General features: G+C 45.5%; 1 long non-coding RNA gene across 1 annotated transcript in view; it reads right to left on the bottom strand.

Annotated features, from left to right (window-relative positions):
- The window catches only part of LOC146797734 (uncharacterized), a 172,685-nt gene that overhangs the window by 45,561 nt on the left and 101,405 nt on the right, over nt 1-25,719 (bottom strand). The window contains exon 2 of the long non-coding RNA XR_014968520.1: nt 3,500-3,607. This is a non-coding gene — a long non-coding RNA (uncharacterized LOC146797734). The remainder of the gene's footprint in view (nt 1-3,499; nt 3,608-25,719) is intronic.

Genomic DNA, 25,719 nt, shown 5'->3' with positions numbered 1-25,719 from the left:
TGCGGATGTAAGTGCAGAGTGGGACGAATGAATGCATGGTTAATGATGGGCTTGTTTGAGCAAGTTGCAAATTGAGCAGTGAGGGGACAGGTGAATGAGGTGTCACATGAGTGCATATGAGTGGTGTGACTGCAGGCTGAGGTACAGGGTGAACAATGCAAGTGCATTGTGATTGCAGAGTGATCACTGTGAGTGCAGTGTGAGAGGGTGAATGATGTGAGTGCATGGTGATCAGTGTGAGTGCATTGCGATCGCTGTGAGTGCAGGGTGAGCGTGAAAGTGAAGTGTGAGAATGAGAAGTGAGTTCTCTGAATGCAGGGTGCATTCCCAAACACTTGAAGTAACTCAGCATATTATTGACGGCAGCGTAGGGTTTAAGATATAAGTTAAACTATTGCTATTATGACATTAACCAGGGATCGAGGGTGGAGGAAATAAATAATATGCTGATCCTGCAACACACTTCCAGTCCTATGGTTAGGGTTGCCTGCTCATTATTTTGATGTCCCAGACGGTACAAAAATAAGCAGTCACCTAAAGCTGTATATTTCAGCACTCATCTGTGCGTATTCGGAACAGCAAATATAAATAGAAAGCACTTTTAATTGTGTTCTAGGGCTGCCTCAATGATCCATGACTGATAATTAAAGGGAACAAAGACAGAAAAGTCACATTACGAATGAATGCATAGGATTTTATTTACAATCCCATTTAGTGTCAAGAGGAGGCCTTTGCAGGCTCTTTAAACATCAAATGGCTGGTATTTTTCTTCTTGCAACCCTACTTTATATTTATTTTCGTGAAATGCATTCTCACACTACAGCAGTAAATGTGAAATACAAATGTAAGGAAAAGGCAGAGTTGGGGCCCAGGGGGTACTGGAACTAGAAAAAAAACTAAGCCTCAGTAACCACTTTACAAAAGGTATGTAAATCTGCAAATGGTCCTTAACGACCTGTGAAAAACCCAGGAGATAAGACTGCAGACAGCCCAGCGGAGCCTACAGCAGCTCGAGCTGAGACACACTACGGGGGAGGATGGGGGCTGAATCCCTTGCTGTGCCTGGGCAGAAGTGTGACTGGGAATGTGCGACCCCCTTTCTATCACTTCACGGCCCCCCTGGGGGTCTCGCCCCACACTTTGAAGACCCCTGCCCTAAATCAAAGAATGGAAGATCAAACCATTGGCACAGACAGCCGCACGAGGGTTAGAATAAAGTTGAGAAATTAAGGATGTAAATTTAGGGCCAAAACAAAATCACTTGAGAGTATAAAACAAATAAGTCCACTCAACTCTATCAAATGCCTTTTCGGCATCCAGTGCTATCGCTACAAGGGATTGTTTTAAATGGGAAGATTTAGATAAAACTTTAAAAAGGAGTCGTGTATTATCAGTTATGAATCGACCTTTGACGAATCCAGATTGTTCTCTTCCCAGCAAATCTGGTAGGTAGGAATCTAATCGTGTAGCTAATGCTTTGGAGAAGATTTTGTAATTGATGTTAACCAAGGATATAGGCCTATAATTTTTACAATATTTAGAAACTTTACCATCTTTGGGGAGGAGGCAGATATGTGCTTCTGAGAAGAAACCCGAGGAGCCACCTAATGTGCTAAAGGAATTTATTAGGGAGTACAATTTGGGCATTACGAGTTTAGAGAAGTGGAGATAAAGTTCGACAGTGAAACCATGCGGTCCCGGTGCTTTGTCTTTTTTAAGGTGTTGAAAAGCTTTTAATAATTCTTGCTGCGTTAGATCTAACTCCAGGGAGGACAAGTCTGGAAGAGTATGTTGAGGTTTTTGGATATTGGAAAAAAAGTGGAATAAGGAATGGTGAGTGGGTTGTGTTTCGGAAGCGTATAATGATTTGTAAAAGAAAGAGAATTCATTCAAAATATCAGCATACTTAAATTTTAAATCTGATTGTGCATCATAGATGGATTCAATGTTCAGTTTATTGTGTCTAACTTTTAAATAATTGGCCAATATTTTCCCAGCTTTATTTTTACCCCCATAAAATTTAGTGCTAGATTTTAACAAGTATAACGAGGCATCCTCCGTTGACTTCTTATTAAATTGCATTTTGGCATTAAGGAGAGCTGTTAAACAATCCTTTGAGTGTGAGGTGTAATAAGAGTGCTCCAGTCTCTTAATATCCTGAAGGAGATCCTTAGTTAATTTATGGGCATTTTTTCGTTTCTTTGCAACAAAGCCGATTATGAAATCTCTAGCTGAGGCTTTGAATGCATCCCATAAAGTGGAGAAGGGCATGGATGGAGTTTAGTTCATCTAAAAAAACTCATCGAAAAAGGTAGTAAAGGAAGCAGTAAACTTTGGATCTAAGAGGAGGGCATTATTAAAATGCCACCTTCTAGGACATGTAACTTTAGGTAGGATATCAAGGCCAATTGAGACAGGGGCATGATCTGACAATAAAATGGGACCAATCTCTGCATTTGTAAGAGTTTGTGAAATAGTATAGGAGACAAATATATAATCAATTCTTGATTGAGATTGATGGGATGGGGAGTAAAAAGTGTACTCTCTAGTGGTCGGATTACAAAGACGCCAAGCATCAAGGAGTTTATGCTGAGTGATAGTATGAACAAAAGACTTATGGGGTTTGTTATGAACAAAGGAGACTCTAGAATTTCAATCAATAAACGGGTCAAAAGTCTGATTGCAGTCACCAGCTAAAATGAAGTTATCTTCTATGCAGTGAGTGATTTGTTTGGCCAATGTGGGCCAAAAGGAGGGTTGACCACATGTAGGGGCATAGACATTTAGAAGAGAGACTGGATCACCCTTCAAAGACAATTTACCATTCAGCCATCTGCCAGCAACATCTGATTCTTGAGATACGAGTGAGAACGGAAAAGTATCATTACTCCATTGTGTTTGCCATCACCTGGGGAGGAGAAAACTTCTCCCACCCAACCTTTTTTTAATTTTAATGATTCAACATCCGAGAGGTGAGTTTCTTGCAGGAATACAATATCAGCATCTAATTTGGCTAAGTGGGTCAGGACTCTTTGCCTTTTGATAGGGGAATTCAATCCCCTAACGTTCCATGTAATCAGTTTTAATGACATAAATTATTAGAAACAAATTGATCTAGAAATATGAAACAGAAGCCCAATTCATTGTAACAGCAATATAGAATGTGAAAGGAGAAAAGAAGGAAATGAATGATTAATTCGATGTCAAAGTAAAGAAAAACATATAAATCAGATAGCCAAAGCCAAAAAGGAATTCGGAAACAGAGATGTGAGCAAAGCATAGCAATAAAAGAAAAGATAAGTATAATAAATAAGAAAATGAAAAATGGAGAGATAGCAAAATTTGGACATGCAATAGTAAATATAAAAATAAAATCAAGCATATAAGAGAAGATAAGAGTACTAAAGACACCAAATAAACAAGTAATCATAGAATGTGAGGCATATTGAGAAACCTAAGACATAACGACAAAGAACAAAGGACAAAACAAAAAACATACCTACAAAAGGGAAATGTGGATGGGGGTTTGTGGAACCACATGGAGCAGACAGACGTCTAGGGAAGGTTCGGCAGGACTCGGGGAGAACCTCTTGACGATTAAACATAGCTGTGAAGCAAGAACAAGATATACAACTTAGTACATGAGAAGAACTTAGAAACAATAAAAACATGACAACGTGAATTCAAAGCCATCCGCACAGCATAAAAGGGAACAAATAAACTGTAATACTGTTAAGGATGAGCTATCAACGTATGCCTGAAGCTAACTTCGTAAGACCTACAGTTAAAAAGATATCAACAACTTAGATATGCAGTTCAATAGTTCATGTAATATGCGATGAGGAGAATCCTGAAGAGACCGTAGAATCCATCTTATACGAGTTGATGAAACTCTGCAAACAAACTGGATCCTCGTAAGTCGTTGTTCTGTTGTTGTAGGTGACCTTAAAAAGACATGGGTGGAAAAGGCCATATCTGGCACCCATGGAGCGCAGATCTGGTCTCAAGTTGAGAAAGGCTTTACGTCTGGTTGCTGTAGCTTTAGAGCAGTCTTGCGCAAAGAACAATGTGGAAACTGACCACAAGATGCGTTGAATAGCTTTGGCTGCTGCCAATACCTTTAGCAAGTCCGTATATTCTAGAAAATAAAAAATTACTCCTCTTGGTCTTTGTGAAGATGAATTAGCGGCAGAGGCTCGCCCCAATCAGTGGGCGCGTTGTATATTCAACGTAGTGTGTTCTGACATGTGTAGGATTTTAGGGAGGAAAGATTTGAAAAATGTAATGGAGTCTGTGCCTTCGGCCCCTTCTTCCAGACCATAAATACGTAGGTTGTTTCTCCTGTTGCGATTTTCTAGGTCCTCGACCTGCTTTTGGAGGGTTGAAACTTGAGAGTGCAAGAAAGGGACACTCTTAGTAGTGTCGCTGAGGGAAGAAACATTGTGTTCAACTGCAGTAAGTCTTGTTGTGCCCAGTTGTCTGAAAGAATTTGCAGTTTGGAATTCGTCTCCTCCATGAAGTGTCTGAGCGCTCTTATCTCCTGTAGCAACATTTCCATTGAAACTGGGGAAGCTGGCTTAGGGGGTGAAGGAGGGTCTTTTTTTTAACCTTTTCACGTTTGATTTTCCTGATGTGGTTGGTGGAAGATCCATTATTGTGCTAGCGTTATCCACCTCAATTAATTGTAAATCCTCCAATTTAGATAGCTGTTAGAAAAGTGTGGAGTTTTTAATAAAAGAGCGCTGTGGTTTTGATGCGTTGTGAAGAGAGCCTTTCGTTCTACCCATGAGCTGAAGAAGCAGGTAAAAAAGAAAGGTCTGAAGGTAAAGCCAGAGAAAAATTAGCTGAAGAGAAGTGACAAAAGGGAGCAACTTCAACTTGGAGTGTACAGTGCTTAAAATAAGGGATATGCAGCCAAGTGTATTGATATAACTTGAGAGGGCTATCAGGTGTTCACTATTTCAGAGGGTAAGGCTCACTGCAAACATTGTTTCACTTGAATTGTACTTCCTCAAAACGCCCACATCTTCTTTCCAAAAGTGCGCCATAAGAGCCAACAGTCAGAGCCATAGAATAAATAGTTCAAAAATACCAGCCTTTCTATTGAACAAATGAGCGAAAGTAAGTAAGAAGGAGATACAGGTTATCCGAGCGCTGGAAAATGCATCACGTCAGAGTTGTGAGGGGAAAAAAAAGAATCAAAATGGTGGCCATAACATAGTACCTTCAACAGCTGTGGGTTGTTGATGCAATGAGGGATAACTGTCACGATAATTTCACTATTGATGTGGGCATTAGAGTCATGGTCTGTGAAATAAGCTATTAGGCATGGTGAGGCGACCCAATTTTGAATAAGTGAGGCAGAAAGGAGCTCGCACCTCGAGCCTGAATTCCAAAATGGTGGCCGTGATGCCGCAAATATGCTCGGGAGCGCTTTACCAGCAAAATGTGGATGATTTACACCTTAAATGGCTGCGGGTGTCGTCGCGTCTAAAACTAAATCGGTTCACCGATGTTTCTCTGCAAACTGCTTCACTCGGGGTTCCGTGAGGCGGGACTCCTCTGTGTCGGTGCCGAGAGCCCTACGCAGACGCATCCATACTCCTCGGGCACCTGGCCACGCGCCCCATTTGATTGTTTATAAGGTGGCTTTCTGCTGCTTTGGGGTGCATTGAGACACTATGAAGTATAAGAAACCCCAAAACAAAAATGGGATATGCAGACAGGCACAGAAATACAGTGTGCACCTTTCATCAAAAATTTCTGCTCTGCTAGGAAGCAATATTCTTTTCCTGGTATCCCCACAATAAAAACTTTTAATTAACCCGCCCATGAATATTCGTGGTTTCTCTCATAAAAAAGTGTCAGTCTACGAAAGGCCAACCCAATGCTTTTTTTTACTTTATTCGCCTCTTCAACAATCTTGCTAGGAAGAACACGTGCCTCAGCAGAGCTGTGGGTCTTTTAGTTTGAACTCTAACGCACTGCGGGGGAGTATAATTTGTGCTAAATGTCCTGTTGAGGAAAGACTTTTTGTCTGTATACATAAATCTCTAAACACAGGGTGGTTCGGTCAAGGTTTGTGTATTTTTAGCTTTATAATGCTTTTTTCTGATGTAATTAGAACAGGCTGTCCAAGAAATAACAGTAAAACATGTACTAGGTTACAAGCTCTCTTCAGTTTAATTCGCTCGAAATAATTATTTCAAGGTGATATGTAAACAATAAAAACTGTTTTCATTTGGTTTCCTTTCTCTGTCTTTACATAATATGGTCAGTTTACTTTCTTGTGTTTATTTTACAATATAATATTTACAGTGTTAAAGTATTTAAAAATGTGCCCAAATATAATTTATTTTTGTGCACGATCAATAACATCCAATCCCCTTCGTGCGGGGTAGTGCATACTACTTTTAGGAGGGTAGCCAATGTACTACAATACCAGTCTGATTACAGTTTTTCCCCCTATCTTATCAGTGATAAGTTATCACTGTTCCACATTCCCTTTGTGCAAAAACGAAATGACCAACGGGTGTGGACCGGAAATGCTACTCCGAGGAACAAGGGATGGTCTAATTTAAGCTTCTTTTTTGAAGTTTTAAATAAAGTGACAACAGCCGGAAAATATCGGAGTGTTATACATGAGCGCTAGTTACATTACACGAGGTTACATTTTTTTTAGGCACTGGAGACTAATTGATTTGCTCAGAATCACAAGATGTGGAGCCCACCCCGAGACTAGTCGAAGCTGGCTCCCCAGTTCCAATGGCGGCAGCTCTGGCCGTTACGCCACATTCTCTTCCCTGGTCTTTTAAAATTTGTCCGTGTTTGAAGACTAAAAGGGAGGTTGCTGGTTGCAGTAAGTGCAACAACAATATAGAGTGTGCCTAGTTTTCGTTAATACGGGCTTGATCTGACCGTGTGTTTAGCCTAATGCAGTTGGCAATCAGATGTATTATCACGTGCCGTTTGTGAAGTGTTCCATGGAGTTGGTTCAACTTTTGCATACGTGTTTCCTTCTCCAAGAAAAGTATGCCTACTCAAGACAATGGTACACACAAAAAATTCTAACTTCTGTAGGCTACAGGCTGTAGACACTGTAAAGCACTGTTGTTATGTACAAGGTAAGACGTTGTGTAATACACTGGCGCGGCGCCCCCGTAAACATACTGAATACAGCGTCTGCAGCCCTGCTCCCTTGTCGACAGCCCAGTAAAGTAAACCTTAACCTAGAAAAAACACGGCTGCAGTCTACCACACATAGCATAGCAAATTCACCTTTATTTCACCACAGTCTCGTGCATGCCAATCGAAGGCTCAAGCTGCAGCCGACTCTGGTCAAAGCTTTTTAAAACATGAAGCTAAACTAGAAACACAAGGAGCTCACAATTACTACCATCAGAATCAATGAATAAATATTTTCTCCATCATGACACATGCTTACAACGGAATTGCTTGCAGGTGATTCTAAAACCTGATGCAGTTACTGTGCCGGTTTTCTATTCCACCGACTGGATCATATGTGATATTTTCTTTCATCTGCAGAAATATCGCCGACCCTTTGTGATATTTCCCGCCAAGCTACTAACAGCACTCACGCATAATTAATTATCAGATACGAAGGGCTATTTCAAACATTCCATAACTCAGGCACGCTTTTATTTTATTTAACTGTAAGAAAGTATGGTGTTTTCCCGGCTTTCCTTACTTCTTACAAGCCACCGATATCAAATTCACTTGACACCAGTGGAAGAGGAAAGTAAATATCCCTTAAAAGCTTCTAGGCGTCTTAAAACAGAATCGATTGTAGGAAATCCCTAACCAATGCCATTTTGCTAAATCTGTAACAGACATGCTTCCAACGTCACTTAGGGTGCCACCAGGCCTGCCAGCCATAACTTGGCTGCTGATAGCCAGAAACCGGTCCTAGGATGCTTGATTCCGGTCCAGGGAAGACATGTCTTGGCAGTTCGGGCTGGACTGTTCCCATGAGGCACAGGGTCAAGACTGATTTGCATATGGCCATGTCTGAACTGGGGTGGCGTAGTGGGCAAAAGAACGATGGATTTAACCCAGATCTCTTGACTGGGGGAGAATGTCTGCATTGCCAGCATTCCGTCCATCATTTGTTTGTTGTAACGCTTCGCCCTAAGTGGGATGGGTATTCCCAGACGTGGGACCCGTGCTCACTACGCCACTGGAGTCAAGCTATCCTGGCTGATGACGGCTGATAGCCAGAAACCGGTCCTAGGATGCTTGATTCCGGTCCAGGGAAGACATGGCTTGGCAGTTCGGGCTGGACTGTTCCCATGAGGCACAGGGTCAAGACTGATTTGCATATGGCCATGTCTGAACTGGGGTGGCGTAGTGGGCAAAAGAACGATGGATTTAACCCAGATCTCTTGACTGGGGGAGAATGTCTGCATTGCCAGCATTCCGTCCATCATTTGTTTGTTGTAACGCTTTTCGCCCTAAGTGGGATGGGTATTCCCAGACGTGGGACCCGTGCTCACTACGCCACTGGAGTCAAGCTATCCTGGCTGATGACGGCTGATAGCCAGAAACCGGTCCTAGGATGCTTGATTCCGGTCCAGGGAAGACATGGCTTGGCAGTTCGGGCTGGACTGTTCCCATGAGGCACAGGGTCAAGACTGATTTGCATATGGCCATGTCTGAACTGGGGTGGCGTAGTGGGCAAAAGAACGATGGATTTAACCCAGATCTCTTGACTGGGGGAGAATGTCTGCATTGCCAGCATTCCGTCCATCATTTGTTTGTTGTAACGCTTTTTGCCCGATGTGGGATGGGTATTCCCAGACGTGGGACCCGTGCTCACTACGCCACTGGAGTCAAGCTATCCTGGCTGATGACGGCTGATAGCCAGAAACCGGTCCTAGGATGCTTGATTTCGGTCCAGGGAAGACATGGCTTGGCAGTTCGGGCTGGACTGTTCCCATGAGGCACAGGGTCAAGACTGATTTGCATATGGCCATGTCTGAACTGGGGTGGCGTAGTGGGCAAAAGAACGATGGATTTAACCCAGATCTCTTGACTGGGCGAGAATGTCTGCATTGCCAGAATTCCGTCCATCATTTGTTTGTTGTAACGCTTTTCGCCCTAAGTGGGATGGGTATTCCCAGACGTGGGACCCGTGCTCACTACGCCACTGGAGTCAAGCTATCCTGGCTGATGACGTCTGATAGCCAGAAACCGGTCCTAGGATGCTTGATTCTGGTCCAGGGAAGACATGGCTTGGCAGTTCGGGCTGGACTGTTCCCATGAGTCACAGGGTCAAGACTGATTTGCATATGGCCATGTCTGAACTGGGGTGGCGTAGTGGGCAAAAGAACGATGGATTTAACCCAGATCTCTTGACTGGGGGAGAATGTCTGCATTGCCAGCATTCCGTCCATCATTTGTTTGTTGTAACGCTTTTCGCCCTAAGTGGGATGGGTATTCCCAGACGTGGGACCCGTGCTCACTACGCCACTGGAGTCAAGCTATCCTGGCTGATGACGGCTGATAGCCAGAAACCGGTCCTAGGATGCTTGATTCCGGTCCAGGGAAGACATGGCTTGGCAGTTCGAGCTGGACTGTTCCCATGAGGCACAGGGTCAAGACTGATTTGCATATGGCCATGTCTGAACTGGGGTGGCGTAGTGGGCAAAAGAACGATGGATTTAACCCAGATCTCTTGACTGGGGGAGAATGTCTGCATTGCCAGCATTCCGTCCATCATTTGTTTGTTGTAACGCTTTTCGCCCTAAGTGGGATGGGTATTCCCAGACGTGGGACCCGTGCTCACTACGCCACTGGAGTCAAGCTATCCTGGCTGATGACGGCTGATAGCCAGAAACCGGCCCTAGGATGCTTGATTCCGGTCCAGGGAAGACATGGCTTGGCAGTTCGGGCTGGACTGTTCCCATGAGGCACAGGGTCAAGACTGATTTGCATATGGCCATGTCTGAACTGGGGTGGCGTAGTGGGCAAAAGAACGATGGATTTAACCCAGATCTCTTGACTGGGGGAGAATGTCTGCATTGCCAGCATTCCGTCCATCATTTGTTTGTTGTAACGCTTTTCGCCCTAAGTGGGATGGGTATTCCCAGACGTGGGACCCGTGCTCACTACGCCACTGGAGTCAAGCTATCCTGGCTGATGACGGCTGATAGCCAGAAACCGGCCCTAGGATGCTTGATTCCGGTCCAGGGAAGACATGGCTTGGCAGTTCGGGCTGGACTGTTCCCATGAAGCACAGGGTCAAGACTGATTTGCATATGGCCATGTCTGAACTGGGGTGGCGTAGTGGGCGAAAGAACGATGGATTTAACCCAGATCTCTTGACTGGGGGAGAATGTCTGCATTGCCAGCATTCCGTCCATCATTTGTTTGTTGTAACAGCCATAACTTGTCAGCACTCACGAGCTGACGAGAAAAATGTCTGAAGAAAACAAAGCCAGGCTGTTTGGTCTGTCCTGTGGCTTCAGTCTAGCCCCTGACCCCCCATCCGAGCGACTGCTCATCCCCAGAGAGAGCGACGCCTGAGCAGATCCAGTACACCGCCATCCCTTGGCGAGGATTAGAGGTGCGAATCGGAGAGCTCACATTGCAATAATTAAGGAAGAAGGAGGCAGGACACAGTTTTTTCACCAAGAATGCAAGCTTTGCTGAAAATATATACATTATAAGCTTCCACAGTGCAGACTTTGCAGTTTCTCACTTATATTATTAAGGTGCTCATGCACATTATGTGATTGTCTGTATCCGGAAAAACATCTCTAAGACTCCCACAAAGACACCTGACAAATGCTGTAGACCCCCTCCTTCTTGCCCTTTAACTTATAAAACAGGGGTGTACCAAAGTCCATTACCTAACGGCTGTAAGCCACTTCATAGTCTGAGATTTTAAAGTATGCACTACTAGTGCACGTATCACGGTGCTACAGATCACACCACATGTGCTGCCGCTTTTCACAGTAGTAGAAGGCAATTCACTGTATTTAGTAGAAAACAGTTAGGATCACGGGCCCAAACAAAGCCTCCCAACGATGAAGAGAGTAAGGTTAACGTTTGCTTGCGCGTTCACATGCTGTTTTTGCCCCAGTGTAGGTTTGTCTGCCATGTTGCATGTGTGAGTACAGCTTAAATAGTCGTGCCTCACTTCTGTCACACAGGGAAAACCGTAGCACGAACAGGTGTACCTTCCTCACCGACGGTGCAGTGCATTATACTTTGCAATAATCACACATTCACATGCAGTTCCAACATGTTCACACATCTAAATGTTTACAGCAAGCGGTTAGACTCTAGTAAACATAAGTCACCACACCGTGCAGCGTCTACAGTCCCTAAATGATGAAAGCTAGGGGCCCAAAACTGCTGCGTCATTGCCTGCTCCCGCAGAGCCCAAATATTCTACGCAGCTGGGGAGGGGGGGGGGGTGAGGGGTTGGTTCTGGATGAGGATAGGACGTGAATCTACAACCTTAGCAGGCAAGTGCCAACTGCGTACAAGCACAGAGGTATTCGCCTGACCAAAAAGTCCCATGTTGACACAGCACGTATTAACCACCTAGAAGAAAGGCTTTTCCATTTTTTTGCAGTTTTGTACTGGCAAACTTGGCCCAAGGGCATTTGATCAGCAGCTTAAATTACACTGGGGCAGGTTCCTTTTTAAGGGACGAGGAGATTAAGAGATTTGCACAGAAGCTCCAGTCGTGGCTCACGCGGGAGGGGGGGGTTAAAATAAATGGGTCCGTTGGCGCCTACAGGAACAGCCGCATCACTGCTGGCAAGTGGCAACCCCTCTCAGCAGCACCAGGATTGACTTAGAGCAGGGTTACTCGCCGCCCGCCTGCCCATTAGGAGTCCAAGGTTTGAGCCTTTGCTCAACCCTCGCTCTCCTAATGGGCATGCGCCAGCCTGAGCAGACACTAGTGCGCATGACTGGGCACGGCGGAAAAATTTGCCAACCTTCACAAGTCATGCGCACTTGTGCTGCTGCCTGCCCCTGGTCTGACAATGCCTGTCAGTCAACATGACGCCGGACCGGCCACCCCCTTCAGACTCTGAATGGGGTGGGCGGTCCGACGTCATGCTGACTGACATGATTGTCAGTTCTCCCTCGGTGTCTCTGAACTTGAGTAAACTGAGAGTTTACTCAAGTTCAGAGATGCCGAGGGAGCTGCAGGCGCGGGCCTCTTGTGGGGCAACGCCCCAGTGCCCTAATGGATGCACCGCCACTGCTGGCTCCCTATCAGGAAAAGAGCAGTCTTTAAGCTCTTGTGTATAGTGTTTAAATCCCTTCAGGGGATGGGTCCCGCCTATTTAATGAAGAAATTGGAACCTTACATTCCCGCGCGTCAATTGAGATCGAACAACCGAAAAGTGCTCTGCACTTGGAGAATCAAGAAAGCCAAAATGGCCGGTCGTGCTTTTTCTCACCTGACCCCCGCCCACTGGAACAGACTGCAAGATGATATCCGAGCCTGCCCCAATCTGGCACAGTTCAAGAAACTGCTTAAAACCTGGTTGTTTTAATGAGCGTTTTTCAATATGTTGTCTGCTACCCAGGCGTCGAGAGATTCCCTCGGGGATGATTCGTTGCGCCTTAAAAATCCTAATAATAATAAAATAATAATAATAAAGTCTGTTCCAATGGAGGCTTCTTCAAGAATGACTGGGTGGCGTCCCGCATCTGCCATCCTCCCTCCTTCGGCACCTAAACCTACAAACGATCTTTTTTGAACCAATGAAATAGTGACAAATGGCTGCATGTCATCTTATGTTATGTTATGTAATGTTATGTCTTATGTGTAAATTGCAGTATCACCCAGGAGGGTTTCCTGGCGCAGTTCCGTGCATAATAGTGAGGAGGAGTGTGCGAGATATGTATGGGGTGGGGTGGGATGGGAAATCAGAGAAGATAAAAAACGATAAGACAGAGAGAGAAATAGGAAGCATAAAGAGGAGTGCTCTAGTGTTGAATGTGATGGCAATGTGTGGGGAAAGAGGATCAAGAAGCAGGTTTTAAAGGTAGAAGGTAATAAACAAATAAATAATGAGAAGAGGAATAGAGAGAAGAATACCAGAGTTAGAAGTAAAGGTAGAGAGATATATGGGGATTAGGAAGTAAGGAAAGAAGAGGTGAAAGGGAAAGGGAAGAAGGGAGAGGGTGGAGGAGGGAGGGGTGGCAGAAAGAAGTAAGGAATGAGAAAAATGGAGGCGAGAAAAGTAACAGACACAGTGAATGCCATGCGTTAATAACGTAGGGGTTTCCAATAAACAAGGACGCCGAGAACGAGGAAGGAGAACGGCCGTGGCGAGGAGGCAGTAAGTACCTTTTCATAAATTATAATTAATTTGGGAAGGGGGAGGGAACTGAGATCCACCGAGTTTTTTTCCAACTCTGCGTAGAGGCACTACGCCAGCTCTGTCCGGGCTCACTACATGACTCCCATGGTTTGCGCACCACCTAATATCATAGCACATACCTAGATCCAAGTGATTAAAGCCAAAACAGGTAGCACACAGGCTTTAGGAGGACAGTTCTAGTCATAGTGATAGTTCAAAGACAAGCTCAATGACCTTTGCATTTGATTTCTTCCCATACATGAATGTTTAGGTGTGTACCTTCCCTTATTTTATTTTATTTGTTTAGTTTATTGTTTGTTCCAAATTCCTCCTCCGTTGAGGCCATCGGTTGGCTTCCTTCTGTGACCATCAGGTGTCTTTAAGGGATTGTTCAATTCTTACTGCCTCTGTGATCAAAGAGAAGAAACCAATCCAGCCATGGCAGCAGAAGTACCTTGTTCAGATGTACCATTCCTTAGTTAATGAACTTTATGTTTTTCTTCAACATACATGCTTTTATGGGTTCCACTGTGGTGCCAAGCATGGTGAGTTCTGTAGACCCGAACTCTACGCCAACTGTCAGTGTTAACTCCAGACCACTGAGGTTTAGATGACCTGAGTAGGGTTTTCTTTTACTGCCTCTATATAAGGCCTAATGTCTGTTTCCAGTGCCAGTGAACCTTTGTAGGAAATTGGGTTATTTGTTTTGTGGGGCAGGGGTGAAACCCTACGTGAGCAGCAACCACAATTTTTCTCAGGGTGAAACACAACCAAACCCCAAATTAACCTGTGCTCAACCCTCTGATGTAGCTTGGCACCAAAGCAGTCGGCCTTAATTTAGGGGCAATGTGTAAAGTATTTATGCAGGACTTCAAACAGTAATAAAGTGAAAACACAACACAAGAAAAATCCCACACCAATTTAGAAACATTTAGGAATTGTTCATAAATTATTTGAGACCAAAACGGCAAAAATCAAATTAGTAGAACCAAAGATATGTGATTTTAAATATTTAACTGAAAATAGTGCTTAGAAGCACAAATTGCCAACTGTGGTTATCTGGTCTCGCTGGACTGCAACTAAGTCACAAGTTCAGGCCGACCACGATGGAGCTTGTGCTGGAAACAGGGACTAGGTTAGGCCTGCTGAAAAAAGTGCCTTAATTCCTGGTTGCGGAGCGTTGAAAATACTGCATCGAGGATTATTCAAGCAGTGTCAGTTCTGAGGGCCTGCGGGCGGTGATGCAAGGCCCTGTATTGGAGATGCTACACACAGTGGTGATTCCGATGAGGCCACCAATGAGCCTTGCGGTGTGAGGTCCTGCATGGTTGTTGAGGATGCCAATGATAAAGGCTTGCAACGCAAAGTGCTGCTCACTGATATGTAGCACAGGGGTGGTTTCAAGAAGCTGCAGGCTGCGTTGTGAGGTCCTGGGTTGGGGATGTGTAGCACAGCGGTGGTTCTGATACGGAGAGGTGAGGAGATGCATTGTGCTGCGTTGGTTCTGCTCAAGAGACCACAGCTGAGCTGGCACATCCCCTTCACGCCCACTTCCAAGGATCCAGAACTAGGGTGGGACACTTGGGGGTAGCATCCAGGTGCAGGGTTCAAGATGGTTGGATCCTTTTCTGTCCCTGAGTTTCTGGAGGCCCAGCCAACTAACCCTTGGAGTCACTAGTGGTTCTGGGTTCAGGATGCAGAGTAGCAGTCCTTCTTGCAGGGCAGCACAGCAGTACTTTGAAGTCTTCTACAAGTCCAGAGGTGTGCTGAAGGGTTGGGTCTGAGGGTCTAATATTTATCCTTGGAGCCAGCTTTGAAGTAGGATGAGTTTCTAGAGGGTTCCACCCCCCAGAGAGCTTGGAATGTTCTGCCTCGCTGCCCTGGCCTCAGCTTGTCTGGGAGGCACAAAAGACTAATGTCAAACACTTTGTAAGTGTGCTGAGGCAGAGGGTTTGTGATGTGCAAATGTGATAGTTGAAAGCCCCACCCCCCTATCAAGTCAGAGATGACCCATCCTGCCAACAATGATTTCCCCTTTGTCTCACTGCCTGCTCAGTCATGCGGCCCAGGATACAGCCTGCAAGTACATGTCCAACTTTTTAAAACACACTGCACCCTGCCCTCTGGAATGTGTAGGGCCTACCCTAGATGGGACATATGTGTATTACAAAGACAGGTTTATGCCTGGCAAAAGTTTTTTTTTTTAGGTCGAAAGGGCAGTTTAAAACTGCACACTCAGGCTGCAATGGTAGGCCTGAAACATGTTTAAAGGGCTACTTAAGTATGTGGCACAATAAGTGCTGCAGGCTGACTTACAGCATTTAATTTACAGGCCCTGGATACATGCAGTACCACTCTACTAGGGACTTATAAATAAATTAAATATATGGTAATTGGGTGGAAGGCAATGTGAATATGTTTAAAGGAGAGAACACCTTGGCGGTGATTAGCAGTGGTAAAGTGCATAGAGCCCTAAGGCCAGCAAAAACAATGTCAGCAAAAACAGGAGGATGGAAGGCAAAAAGCTGAGTGAAAAATATGCCACAGATGTCAGGTCCAACAACCTTCTTAATGTTCATGCTATTCAAGCGCACAGTGGCTATTGTTACACCACGGCATGCGCAATAATTTCACTTCCCTAGTTCCAAATTTGGCTGGGTTTATTTTATGACAGCTTCTCTCACCTTTCTGTGCCAGGAGCAGGAGCTGTGATGATCTTTGAACAACATTGTTTAAAATAGATATTTCCTTCATGGAGCCACAATGTTTCTTGCTTGACGTGTGAGTGACTGGAGTAACCCTGGATGAACTTGTTCTGTTATTTCTCCCACCATTATGATAATTTATCAGTCGCCTATGGTGTTTGCATTGTGATGCAGTGTAGGCATTCTTACGAAATGCATTTTATATTATCTACCATCTTAATCTACTCTCATATTGCTCCTCCAACCGTACTAGCCCCTAAATGATTAGGCGACCACCTTAAATTAATTTGCTAAAGAGGCAATGATCTCCTGATAAATCTTTCTCTGCCGATGGGTGGGGGAGTGGAAATTAGGATCACTAAAACTCTCTGTTAACTGTCCAATAAGAACTATTCATTAACAGCCAACTCACAGGTTAGAAATCAGATTTAGATACACTCCTCTCAAGACCATACTGTAGATATAAAGAATAGCAACAGGAAGTCCCAACATCCTAAAGAAGTTAGGACAAGGAAGGATTATACAAACCAATAACATTGCAGTCGCTACTCAGAATAAGAGAAGTAACACCTGATGTTCTGTCAGAGCTTGCTGATTGTTCTTATAATGCATTTAAACCCTTAATCACAGTCAAATGGATGAATCAACAGGACTCAATAATACACTCAGACAAAAAAAAATAATAAATTGGTTATTGTATTAGAGATGCAAAATTCATCATAACTAGCATTTGCTTAAGAAGTTCAGTCAAAATTATAATTCCTTTAATAACAGTGCCAAGCATTTAAGCAGGCGTTAAAATCAGCAATAGCCAAAGAGTTACAGAGTTCAACCACCAAATAGAAAGAAAGATAGTTCGTAGACTTATACCTCAGATTCTAAGGAGATGGAAACAATCAATTAGAGTCCATTAAGGGTGAGTCCATTAGCATCACCAGGATTTAAATAATGATAAAAGTTAGGCAAAGTTGCTCTTACCATATGCTGCCGACTGGACTGTAGCATAGACCAGGCAGTCCAAAGTTTGTAAGGAGTTCAAAAATTGAATAGCATCCAAGTTTGCAATGCAATACACTTCAAAAAGCATCTCAAACAATGTTTGATTGCCTATGCGCGTTCTGTCGAAAGAATTGTGCTGCATGCATTGAGAGAGCTAAGAGATGGGTGGGTGTGTGTTGCCCCTCCTTTGGGGTTTCTCTTTCATAAGTTCTTTGGTGTAGTCCAGTGGCATGGCATCACAACATCATTCAAAGATCATCACATGGCTATGGTCACATCATGTCACCTAAGCTAACTGAAACATCGAGCTGGTTTCCCATGCTAGTCATGAGAAACAAAACTTTGCTCGTCCATACAGGCCTAACACTGCAAATAAAGAAATTCTAAGTTGCTGCTTAAAATCATAGTTAAAATTAAATTTCCATAGGAATTTTTCACTGTGAACATTTGAAAAAGAAATGAAAATATATCAAGGGGCAGAAGTGTACAGAACAAACAAGTTACATTACTCTTTGCAAAGAACAATCTATGTATTAAACCAGGGAAAGAGTCAACACCAGAGAAAAAGGCATCTCGAAAAGAAGGCCTTTAAGTTAGCCTCGCAAAATTAAATGAAATAACCCTTTAACTTTACCTCAAATATGATTTAATTAAATCACTTTACATAAAAATGTATAAACTTTCACAAAATATTATAACACATTTTTCACGCTATTCATATAAATGCATGTTTTTCAAAAAACATTTTGTTAATATTGTTTGAAGGTTTTCATGAACTATGTCTCTAATATCATTCTGTAAAGTATCAAATGTATACTTCATTGCTTACACATTTTTGCACCATTCTTTCTAACTAGTGTATATTAGCAAAAGGATCAAAACACTATGTCACTTAGTTTACCATAAAACTCCATTAATAAATATTAATAAGCAGAAGTAATAATAAAGATTAATAAGCAGAAGTAAATCTTTAGTGAAACTTTATCTATATGTATTGATATTACCTTATGCATGTTTTCTTCAACTCACATTTTAAAGCACACATTTACGGTGCTTGTGCTACACTTGTCTCTGTTTCATGTATCATTGTATCAACCGTGTGCAACGTATAATTTCAACTTATCGCGTTCACTATGTATAAATGTTATTGTGTTTTGCAATTTTTAAAATCTCACTGGATCAGTTGTCTCCAGACAAACTCAATCTGTTGTTCCACAGACCACTTGTGGCTGTTAATGATTTTTTTGTCTTTTAAGTGGCAGTCAAAGAGAAAAAACAGGATTGTTTGTCATTTTCTTTTCTTCTGTGTTACATTTAGTCATTCACCCCGGTATTGAGTGTATTCTCACATCATTCTTGTTGTACCACCTTTCCCAGTGTAATAGTGGAATACACTCCCCGATTTCTGATAATTTAAAGCAGAATCCTCAAATACATAGAAAACATGGAAAACATTTTTTTAAGAATTGTTGACTTTGACTTACATGCTAAAAATTGGGCTGATAACATAGGTTTGGAGCTCTGAAGAAGTATTTAACTCCTTTGTTTAGGGTCAGAATGGCACAGCCTTTTTAGACTATTTCCATGAACACTCTTACCACAATGAAGTGGAGATCTGAATGAATTTGAAGAAACCATGTTATGAGTAGAAACGTGTTTTGGGGGGGCCTGGCCTGAAGCTGATGTGAAAGGACGCAGGCTGCAGAGCACCGTCTGCCGCTTTACCCTGTAATCAGTTATCCTGAGCCCCGGTTGCAGACACAAACTCAGATCTGCGAACCGGAGTGTCCCGACAGCTTAGGGCGACAGGAGGTGTGCCTCATTGAAGAGAATGGGCCAGTGGAATACGGAGAGGCCTAGTGTGGCTACTACGACGCCAAGATGGTGCCCATCGTTCACTGAACCCGCCGAGAAGGCTCCGATGCGGGGGAGCTCTTTACCCTCCGGTGGATGTGGAACTATAATTGAGGGTCGGAATGCACCTGGAAACCACAGGTTAAGACGAGCTGAGCCTGGGCCCTTCAGAAAGCAGACCCTGAGCCCTGGCTTGGATTAATGCTGGTGCTTGGAGTCTGGCAGTAAGATGGCGGCCGCACTGCAGACCACCCAGCGAGTACAGAGCGGGCCGGCAGGACAGTGACTGTTTCCTGGGGGAGAGATTTGCCAGCAGCGAGGTCCCACCGGGTGGAAGTTAGAGGCCTCAACATGCGCGGACAGTCCTGAACCCGGCACTGTAAAGCCGGAACGGAGAAGTACGGAGAGGGAGGAGGAAAGATGGCACCCCTGTCACAATGAACCGCGCTGAGTGGAACGGGGCACAGCAGAGGCGTCAGTAGTGGAGAGCAGGTGAGCCCGGTGGCTGCCCAGCGTGGGGAGACTTACCACCCGCAGCCCATAGCAGGGGCTAGGGATAGTGCTGCTCCTCGTGAGGGAGTGATGAACCCCTGCAGCCGTTGCGGGCACATACAAGAGTTGGGCTTTCCAGTAGATACCCCTGGTGGCAGCGACAAACGAGGGCAACCCGAGCATTTCTTACTGAGGCCTCCAGCAGAGCGTGGGCTTGAAGCAGCCGGGACAGACCCTCGGGGTTGATCCAAAGGGGCTGCATGCTTCGAGCCGAGAGATACAGGACTGGCGAGCTGTGCACAGAGAACTCAACTGTCTGCAGGGAACCGGCTGCACCACGAAGGAGGCTATGCGCACCTAGAAGCAGTGGAGACATTGAGAGATAGGGGCACAGACAAAGCAGAGAGGCTTGCGATATAGAGTGCCCTACTGACAGCCAGACAACCCATTGCTCAACGGCAGGAGAGCCAGGGCCCCGGGCTGTGGGACTGCGTTTGACCCCTCTGCGGTCGAAGACGCTTAACCAGTGACCAGCTTATGTGCACACAAGGAGAGTGGTCTAAGCGCATCCAGGGACATTTGCAATCGGTAACTAAGAGGGGGTAGTCTTCCATAGGGACCGCTGCGGCATCAGGAAAAAGAGCAACTATGAGGCCGCTGGAGGCGCGCTAAAGACAAGCATCCACTGCATTATCACGTGATCGTCCACTGCTGTGCTAAGAGTGTCCGAAATAGAGAGGACACCCCAGAACCTACCCAAGGCTATGGGGAGAACCCAAAAGAAGAGAGGATACACAGTCCTCAATGTGGAAGCCCCTGGTGCCCGGACGGACGAAGAGGAAGAGGTTCTGGAAACGGGAAGCGGCGCAACTCCCAGGAAACCAACAATGACAGATATTATACAGGTGATCACAGCCTCCAGAGAGGCCCTGGAGGAGAAAATAGGAGCGATAGGCACGGACTTAAGCCTGTTAAAAGATGACCACCGGAAGCTCTAGGACTACTTACTCATTACGGAGAAGGAACTAGGCGGCCTCCCACAGAAGATGACGGCATTGTAGAAGATGCTAACGGACCTGGAAACTAAAGTTAAAGTGCTGGAAGTGCGAGCCGAAGATAGTGAAGGGCTATCCCGCAGGAATAATATCCACATCATCGGAGTGCCAGAAAAAGCAGAGGGCACGAACATGGTGCATTTCCTGGAAGAGTGGCTCAGAACGGAAGTATTCCCAGAGGGACTGTCATCCTTCTACGCACTGGAAAGAGCCCATAGAGTGCCAGCAAGGCCGCCTAAACCCGCTGCTCCTCCTCGCCCAATAGTAACATGGCTACTGCATTTTAGAGACAGGGACCACATACTACAGCAAGCACGCCAAAAACAGGGATTGCAAATCGACAACGCAGTAATTATTTTTCCGGACTTCACAAGGGAGGTTTAGCAGAACAGAGCATCCTTTTTAGCTGTTAAGAAGAAGCTTCGCCAGCTACAGTTGCCATATGCAATGCTGTTTCCTGCCAGGCTTCGAGTGGTGGATACTGCGGGCCCCCGATTTTTCACCACTCCTCAAGAGGCCTGGGAGAGGCTGGACACCCGGAGATCACCAGTACGTCACAGCTCCACATCGAACTCCTTGCAACAGAGCCCTTGCAGTAGCAAAACAGGATCCAGAGCGCCATCTCCTAGGGAACTCATCTTGGAGCATCGCAGAGTGCTGCAGGAAATAGCGATGCATAGCCAACAGGGCTCCAGTCCCGCTTCAAGTAAAAACAGCATGGGAGCAGAACGATCGGATGGATCACCAGCTCCCAGTGAAAATGGTTCCTCAGAGACAGAGCTGCCACAGGTAACACCCCAGATGGCGGGCAACATTGTCTGATGGAGAAGAACGGGTCCCCTACACTGTAGACGTCGGAGGAATGCTCCGGACTTGACCTGATAGGGCGAATGAGGGACCCTGCTGCTGATATCGAACTGGTGAGGGACCTCAGATATCTGTCCCGGGACGATGTAACTGTTGCAGGTACTGGGAGGCTGGCCGGCGGAGATCTGGACCCAGAACTGTCGGCTGATCACCCCCGCAACCACTAGTGGATTTTGTGAGTTTACGTAAAGTTTGGATTGGAACTAGTTTACCAGTGAATTGTTCTGGGGAGGGGGAGTTGGGGTTTTTATTTGGTTACTGGGATGTTAGTTGGGGACAGGCGTGTCACAATGATAGAATATAGTGTAGGAAAGGTGTATCACATGCAATGGGACCCTCACTAGATCTAAAATGTATTTCCTGGAATGTAAGGGGGATGCACTCGATAGTAGGGCATCATAAAATACATGCCAACTTAATCTGTAGGGGGGTCCAGATAGCACTGTTCCAGGAGAACCACATTATGGCAGCGGAAGGGGCAACACTGCAGTGGAGATGGAGGGGCCAAGCATTCTATACCAATTACTCAGCATTTTCACAGGGGGTACTGGTCTGAGTGAGGGCTGGGGTACCCTTTCAAGGCAACAAACAATTTATAGATCGGAGGGCAGATATGTGGTGGTTTCCGGGAAACTGGATGGCAGGGACATAAGTCTGGGGAGTATTTATGCTCCTAACTCAGATCAACCAACCTTCTTTTCACATCTCTCTGGGAAATTGGCCACTATTCTTACAGGTTCTGTTCTGTTAGGAGGGGACTTAAATTCCATTACTGATGTTGCACTAGATCGCTCTCATCTGCCACTCCCTGATGCCCCAACGTATAAAATAGCAGAGTCAAGGCACAACTGGCAACAGAGGTGGGGATTGGTGGACTCATGGAGAGTCCAGCACCCGGATATGTGGGATTACTCCTTCTTCGCAGTGTTACATGAACTCCACATGCGTCTAGATGCCATGTTGTGCTCCTCTGACGTCCAAGAAGGGGTGCGCAGTAGCGAATACATCCAGACAATCTCTGACCACAACCCAGAATTGTTAAGCTTGCAGTGGTCTTGGCCGAGGCCCAAAATACCCACATGGCGTTTGAGACCCGAGGTCCTAGAGGACCAGGTATTTCATGCAGAGATAGGCGTCGCCATTGAACAATACTTCCAAGACAATGCTAATTAGAGAGCGCTGTATATCGGGGATGGTGGGGATGCGGAAGACCCTACTGCAAGACATACAGCGGGCGGACCAGCGCCTAAGAGAGCTAGAGCAGGAAAGACCAGAGAATTCTGCTAAGCAGGGGAACTCTTGGAAGCTAGAGAAGCTGTAGCGGTGGAAGTGGAGGGCCTCCATTGCTTTGATTATAAAAAATATATCACCCGAGCCCACATGGAGAGAGATAAGCCAGGAGCTCTATTGGCTTGGCTTGCCAATCCTGCCAAGAGGGGTTCGTTCATATTGGAGATCAGAGAACAGAATGGGGTAGGGAGGTATGACAAGCAGGGTATCAATGACCTGTTCCTAGATTACTACACCGACTTATACAAAAGTAGACTGGCACCAACAGCAAAGGACATAGATGCGTTCATAGAGGACGTGGAACTACCCGTCTTAGACGAAGATCTTGTGACTATTCTGGGTCGGGAAGTGGAAATGGGAGAAGTAAGGATAGCTATTAAGCATATGGCACACAAAAAAACACCAGGAACAGATGGCCTACCCATTAAATTCTATCTAGCATACATTGACTTTCTAGCCCCTAGACTGGTGCAGCTGTATAATGACGTGAGGCAAGAGGGACACCTACCTGCCTCGACCAGGGAGGTGATTATTATACCCCTGCTTAAACCAGGGAGACCATCTTGGGATAGAGCGGCAAACTACTCGCTCTCCATGCTCAACCTGGACTACAAAATCCAGAGTCGTATACTGGCCACTCGCCTGTTTCCACACATGACAGCCCTTATACACAGGGATCAATCTGGGTTTTTACCTACCAGAAACACAGCCCTTAATGTCTGACGCCTCATTCAGATACTACAGGCAGATACTTATAGGAAAGAGGAGGCAGAGGTGTTCTCATTGGACATAGAGTAGGCATTTGATAGCCTGGAATGGCCGTATTTATTTCATGTAATATGGAAGGTTGAGCAGGGTGAGAGGTTTGTGGGCTGGACGGCTCTCTTATATGCTGACTCTACTGCTCGGTTAGGACGGGGGGGGCTAATATCAGACACCTGTAATGTGAGACTGGGAAGATGAAGGGTGCCCGCTATCCCCCCTACTATTTGCCCTGGCGATGGAACCGTTAGCAGCCTGGGCTAGAACAGGGCAACACTATCATGGCCTAAATGTTCTTGGCCAGACCCACCACAATGCGCTCTACGCAGATGATCTGCTGCTGTTCCTGGCAGACTCGAGGGAGGCGCTCCTAGGGCCCTAGGTGATGTAGTGGGCTGAAGGTGAACTGGGCAAAGCCCTGTTTGTTCCCAGCAATGGAGGGTAGAATAGGCCCACAAGAAACTGAGGGAGTGAGATGGGAGAATAGGAGCCTGACATACCTAGGTACTCAAATATACCATACTCAGTGGGACATACTGGAGAGTAACATAGGGAGAGCTATCAGGGGTATAAAAAGTAATTTTGAGTTCTGGGGTTCTCTGCCATTGTTGGTGGCTGGCCGGGTGGCTCTACTTAGGATGGTAACTTTGCTGAGATTACTATATTACTTCGAAATCCTGCCGGTCTGGATCCCAACAAAGTACTTCACCCAACTCAAGTCGATGGTTTTGGGGTTTCTGTGGGGAAATGGTAGGCGAAGAGTGGCACTTAGAGTCCTCATGTGACCGAGAGCAGAGGGAGGGCTGGCGATGCCCGACTTTGACGCCTATTACTTCCCAGCACAATTTCAGTGGCTCACGAAATGGACAGCAAGCCGCATTCGAGGGCTGGAGGAACCGAGAGAGGACTCCGTGTCCCTGAGAGTGATAGCCCAAGTCATTCTGAGGTTACCTGTTCGACCTTCATCCCTCACCCTGGAGCTCCGCACGGCCCGCCAATGCTGGCATAGGTACCTGCGACGTATCAAAATAAGATGCCCTTATGCTCCAGAAATTCCGCTACTTATGTGTGAGGCCCTGCCACATGGAGGTAGTTGGCAGAGACTGGCGGCTTGGTCGGAACAGGGACTGGATACACTAGGTGACTTGTATGAGGAGGGCACCATGATCCCATTCAATGAGCTGCAAGATTGGTATGACTTACCCAGGGGGGACTTCCTATTGCACTCTGCCCTCACTGCGGCCTTTCGAAGGCCTTGGAGGGAAGGACTCTCAGAACCACCAACGTCATTAGGGTGTCAGTATATAGTAATGGCGGCAGAGACGATTAAGCCGGTCACATGCATCTACAGGCGAATAACGCGGGAAACATTGCTGCCATTAATGGAGCTGCAATTAAAATGGGAAGAGGACATTGGTGAGGTTATTCCAGAAAAATCATGGGAGGAGATAGAAGAGAGGGCTTGGAAGAGCACCAGAAATGCCAGATTCCAATTGATGGCAGATATCACTGACAGGGAAGTCGAGGCATCACAGGGATATTGCCTGTTACACTGGTTCCAACACACAACGAAAAAAAAATCATGAGCAAATTCATAGGTATGGGCTTAGTACTAGCCAAAAGGGATATAACCATGCACTGGAAAGCAAAACAAGGTCCAAATATAACCAGATGGAAGAAAGAACTTATTAAGTGGGCAGAGTGTGAAGGGATAATTAGGATGCAAATAGCACAACGAACAAAAAGCGCGAAGGCGCTGGAAGCAGCTAGAGCATGGGAATCCTTAGTAGTCCAACTTCGAGTTCCAAATGATGCTGAAGACAAAGAATCGATTGAAGAGCCTCCGGTAGGGGTAAATTTGGCTACCTACTTTCAAGCCCACCAAATAGACCCCTAGCGTTGATTAGCAACCGCAGTGCACCACCATCCCTATCGGTCAAGGGTCCTTAAAGTGATACCTCTGACAATCGCAAAGCCTGTACCAGAAGCTTATCGCAAAAGAGCAATATGTATATAAGTGACATGCCTGAGGGGAGGGAAGGGAGGGGGGTAGTTGACGGGGGGGGGGAAGTTTGAAGTTGGGTATGTCAATGTATGGAATGATACAATGACGGATCACAAATGAGCCCTACTCATTGTATAGCTGCGGTAGGAGGGAGGTCTGGTGAGTACAGCAAGGACCAGAGTCTCCTCAATGTTGTTGCACTACGGAGCTGTACATATCAGAGTCCAGTAACTTCATATCCGAATACATGATAAAAGTGATGCTTTGATGGTTTCTGGAAAAGTCTGTAAACCCCAATAATGTTTTTTTACAAAATAAAATGAGTAGAAACATGTTTT

Source organism: Triturus cristatus, chromosome 9 (assembly GCF_964204655.1).
Source record: "Triturus cristatus chromosome 9, aTriCri1.1, whole genome shotgun sequence".
NCBI classification, from domain to species: Eukaryota; Metazoa; Chordata; class Amphibia; order Caudata; family Salamandridae; genus Triturus; species Triturus cristatus.
The sequence above is the reverse complement of the archived record's forward strand: the minus strand, read 5'-3'. Positions and strand labels throughout refer to the sequence as shown.